The following is a 5311-nucleotide window of genomic DNA, read 5'->3' as shown; positions in this document are numbered from 1 at the left end:
CACTCCCTTTTCAACAGAGGTGAATGTATATGCAGTTAACAAGACATTCAATAAATGATAATTAGGGCCGCTGGAAAATTTAATCTCCAGTCCACATCTAGACAGAATTATCCTCTCTTCTGTCTGATGATTAGCAGGCTAGCAACTGGGGTGTTTATGCCACAAAGTGTTTCTTTTTTATTTCAACAACATACCTTCAAGTGAAGCACGAGCCTCCTCTTGTTTTTACTTTTTTTTTCTTTTGTTTGCTCCCGATTCATATTGCCGTTTGGAGGCCATCTCTCCACCTGCATCCAACTGCCTGTTGGCGCATCTGAGCGCTGATTGGTCAGATGCTGCGTGATGTCAATCATTGCGGCAACGCGTGCGGTGTCAGATTACTTGTCTCTTTTTTTTTCTCTCCTGCCTCAGGCTTGACTTGGTGCTCTACGCGTGCCTCACGGCAGCGATGCACATCCATTGCGCATTTGCAGAGAATGCATCCCCTTGTGCAAAATGGGGCCCCCCATCGATCGTGAGGCCCTACGCACAGCGCGTGTTCTGCGTGTAGGGAGGGGCGGCGCTGATCATCCTCCTACTCTTACTCTGCTTTGACTCCTTCTCCTCAGCCCTCCTGCCCCAGATAGTAATTGTTCCCTAAAAGAGAACATGGGTAATGCAATATTTTCTCTGGAGTTGGTCTTGTGATGTCGTGCCATGTTCACCTTGCCAGAGAACTAAGTTTTCAAATTGAACTTTGGGGCTGGTAAGATGAATCATGGCTTTTATGGCTGCGTCGAGATGAATATGTTAGTTTAAATGAATCCACTCCTCCCAGTCATTTTAGTACTCGTATACCTCGAGACACCGGACGAGGTGGTGGACACCAGACGAGGTGATGGAGTAGCAGCTATTTTTAATTCTAGTCTTCTAGTTAACCCTCGACCAAAGCTGAATTTTTCTTCTTTTGAAAGCCTTGTTCTTAGTCTTTCACATCCAGTCTCAAGAACCTTTCAGCCAGTTCTAGTTGTTGTAGTTTACCGCCCTCCTGGCCCATATTCTGAATTTCTATCTGAATTTGCAGAATTTTTATCAGATTTAGTCCTTAGCAGTGATAGAATAATTGTTGTAGGTGACTTCAATATCCATGTGGATGTTGATAATGATAGCCTTAGCACAGCTTTCATGTCATTATTAGACTCTATTGGTTTCACCCAGGGTGTAAACGAACCTACTCATCGTTTTAACCACACCCTGGATCTTGTTTTAGCTTATGGCATTGAAATCCAAAACCTTACAGTTTTCCTAGAAAATTATCTTCTATCAGACCATTTCCTTATTACGTTTGACTTTGTCTTACCAGAATTATCTCTGCTTAATAAAAATGTGCTCTCTAGAAGCTTATCTGATAGTGCTGTAGCTAGATTTAAGGAAGCTATTTCAGCTGCTTTTGATTCAGTACCGTGTTTCAACCCAGTTGGAAACTCTGATGATAACTTTAGTCCCTCTCAGCTAGATCAGTTTGTTGATAGTGCAGTGGATTCGCTGAGAGTTACTCTTGATTCGATTGCTCCCCTAAAACAGAAGGTTATCAAATGGCAGAGAATAGCTCCATGGTTCAACTCAGAAACCCGTACTCGTAAATTCGTAAAGAATATGGCGCTCGACCAAAACGGTAGAATCTTGTTTATTCTGGCAGGATAGTCATAGAAAATATATAAAGGCTCTACGTCATGCTCGAGCTGCCTACTACTCCTCCCTAATCGAGGAAAACAAAAGCAATCCTAGATACCTTTTCAGCACTGTAGCCAGGCTGACAGAGAGTCATGGCTCCATTGAGCCTTATATTCCTTTAGCCCTCAGCTATGATTTCCTGAGCTTTTTCAACAACAAAATTCTAGACATCAGAGACAAAAATTAGTAACCTTCTGCCCTTACCTGGTGCAGATACGTCTGATACGGCAGAGACAGTTCCAGCACCAGATATTAGTCTAGACTGTTTTTCTCCAATCGACCTTTCAGAGTTAAATTCAATTATTTCTGCGTCGAAACCGTCAACCTGTCATTTAGACCCAATCCCAACCAAGCTGTTTAAGGAAGTCTTTCCCTTAGTTAGCAACTCTATATTAAATATGATCAATATGTCTTTACTGGCAGGCTATGTACCATAGTCATTTAAAGTAGCGGTAATCAAACCTCTACTCAAAAAACCTACTCTAGATTCAGGAACTCTAGCTAACTATAGACCTATATCCAACCTTCCTTTTATCTCAAAGATCCTGGAGAAAGTGGTAGCTAATCAGCTGTGTGACTTTCTCCATGACAACAGTTTATTTAAGGAGTTCCAGTCAGGATTTAGAGTCCACCATAGCACTGAGACTGCACTAGTTAAAGTTACAAACGATCTACTTCTAGCTTCAGACAGGGGACTTCTCTCTGTGCTCGTCTTGTTAGATCTTAGTGCTGCTTTTGACACCATTGACCATCAGATCCTACTATACAGACTAGAACATTTACTTGGAATTACAGGGACTGCTTTAAGTTGGTTTGAATCCTACTTATCAGACCGATCTCTGTTTGTACATGTTAATGATAAGTCCTCTATGCACACCAAAGTTAGCCATGGAGTGCCACAAGGTTCAGTGCTTGGACCAATTCTCTTTACATTATATATGCTTCCTCTGGGAAATATTATGAGGAAACACTCCATACAGTTCCATTGTTATGCAGATGATACTCAGCTTTATGTATCAATGAAGCCCAATGGCACCAGTCAATTATGTAAGCTAGAAACGTGCCTTAAGGACGTTAGGACCTGGATGACCAGAAATGTTTTGCTACTCAACTCAGACAAGACTGAAGTTATTGTGCTAGACCCTAAAAACCTCAGAGAGACTTTTTCTAGTGATTTGACTGTCCTTAATGACATCAGCCTGGCATCTAGCACCACTGTTAGGAATCTAGGAGTTCTATTTGATCAAGATATGTCCTTTACCTCTCACATCAAGCATATTTTCACCTTCGTAATATAGCCAAGATCAGGAATATCCTGTCGCAAAATGATGCAGAAAAACTAGTTCATGCATTTGTTACCTCCAGATTGGATTATTGTAATTCTCTTTTGTCAGGGTGCTCTGGTAAGTCTCTAAAGACTCTTCAACTAGTCCAGAATGTTGCAGCTCGTGTACTGACCAGAACTAGGAAAAGGGACCACATTACTCCTGTGTTGGCTTCTCTGCACTGGCTCCCTAAACAGTCTAGAATAGAATTCAAGATCCTTCTTCTCACTTACAAAGCTCTAAATGGCCAGGCACCGTCTTATCTTTCTTTTCACAGCTGAATGAATGTACCCCTCCTGGGTTTGTTTACATCTGTCATCCCCGTGCCTCTGGCAGAGGGGGAGGTCTCGCGATAGTTTACTGCGAGAATTGGAAAGCGTCGCCTGTTTCTGTACCTGTTCAGTTGTCTTTTGAATCTATTGCCTTACAACTGAATGGGCCTACACCTACCATAGTGGCCACTGTCTATCGTCCACCAAAGCCCAATACTGATTTTTTGAATGAATTTGCTTCCTGTTTAACTCATTTGTGCTCACTCTCCCCTAACATAATATTGCTGGGATATTTTAATATACATATGGATAAAACTAACAATGCCTTAACTAAGGACTTTACATCCTGCCTTGACAGCAACATATTGATTTTCCTACACACTCCAAAGGACATATCTTGGACTTAATTTGCTGCTCTGGTGTCACTCCTCTTGACTGCACTGCAGATGTCCTTCCCATTTCTGATCACATAATATCTTTCAATGTCAAACTTACACTATCCAAAAAATATCTGCCACGTGTCATTTCATATCGCAACATCAAGGACATTAACTTAACTGCTCTCTCCAGTGGCATTGACAGCCTCCCCAGCATAAACTGTTTATCCACCCCCGATGAACTGGTTTCTCATTACAATGATGGTCTTCATAGCCTCTTAAATACCCTGGCTCCTTTAAAAACCAGGACTGTTTCATTCACCCACTCTGCTCCATGGTTTACGCCTGAACTTTGCCAACTCAAAACAAAAGGCCGTCACCTGGAACGTCTCTACAAGAAAACTGGACTTCTTATTCACAGAGAAATGTACAATAACCACATTCTCCACTACAAGGACAGTCTCTCTACAGCAAAATCAACTCACTATGCAGGTATCATCAGCTCAGGTGAAGGGAATACAAGGACACTGTTCTCCATCGTCAATAACATATTACATCCACCGGACTCTCTTGCTTCTCATCTGTATTCCACCGCCTATTGTAACTCTTTAATGTCATTTTTCACTGCCAAAGTAGACAAGATTCACCAGCAACTGACTCCTAACATTTAATCTCTCCCAGTCTTCTTACCCCCTCTCTCTCGCTCACTTTCAAGTTTCAAACTTCCTGCTGTTGCTGAAATATCTGACCTCATTCGGAAATCAAAACCATCTACCTGTCCATTAGACCCTCTTCCTACTGTCCTGGTAAAAGCTTGCCTACCCCCCCTGTCTTCCCTAATAATGGCCATCATACATTCCTCCCTCACCTCTGGTCTTGTTCCCATGTCTTTCAAGTCAGCTTCAATAACCCCTATACTTAAGAAACCTGGTGCAGACCCAAATGACTTCAATAACTTTCGCCCTATTTCTAATCTACCCTTCCTATCCAAAATTCTTGAAAAAACAGTTGTATCTCAGGTTCACACTCATTTGTCTGACAATAACCTCTACGAACAGTTCCAGTCTGGTTTCCGCCCCCTCCATAGCACAGAGACAGCACTGGTAAAAATCACCAATGACCTCCTCATGGCAGCTTACTCCGGACTTCTAACCATCCTCATCCTCCTTGATCTAAGTGCAGCCTTCGACACCATCTCCCATCACACACTCCTTGACAGACTTGCCTCCATTGGAATCACTGACACACCCTTGCACTGGTTTTCATCCTATCTCTCTGGTCGCACTCAGTTCACTCAACTCGAAACCTTCAAATCCCAGCCATTTCCAGTCACTACCGGTGTTCCTCAGGGTTCTGTCCTGGGCCCCCTTCTGTTCATCATCTATCTCCTTCCTCTTGGCCATATCTTCCGTAAGTATAACATCCAGTTCCACTGCTATGCGGATGACACCCAGCTCTACCTATCCACCAAACCCACCTCCTCCCTCCCGCCCACTTCCCTGACTGATTGCCTGCAAGAAATCAAATCCTGGTTCACCTGCAACTTCCTCAAATTAAACAGTAACAAACCCGAGCTTCTCCTCATCGGCACCAAATCAACAATCTCTAAACTCAACAGTTTTTC

General features: G+C 42.7%; 1 pseudogene; it reads left to right on the top strand.

The window, feature by feature from the left end:
* The first annotated feature begins 648 nt into the window (after positions 1 to 648).
* Positions 649 to 2010, top strand: LOC132954033 (uncharacterized; annotated as a pseudogene).
* Positions 2011 to 5311: the final 3301 nt, after the last annotated feature.

This window comes from Labrus mixtus, chromosome 2 (genome assembly GCF_963584025.1).
Source record: "Labrus mixtus chromosome 2, fLabMix1.1, whole genome shotgun sequence".
Lineage (NCBI taxonomy): Eukaryota > Metazoa > Chordata > Actinopteri > Labriformes > Labridae > Labrus > Labrus mixtus.
The sequence above is the reverse complement of the archived record's forward strand: the minus strand, read 5'-3'. Positions and strand labels throughout refer to the sequence as shown.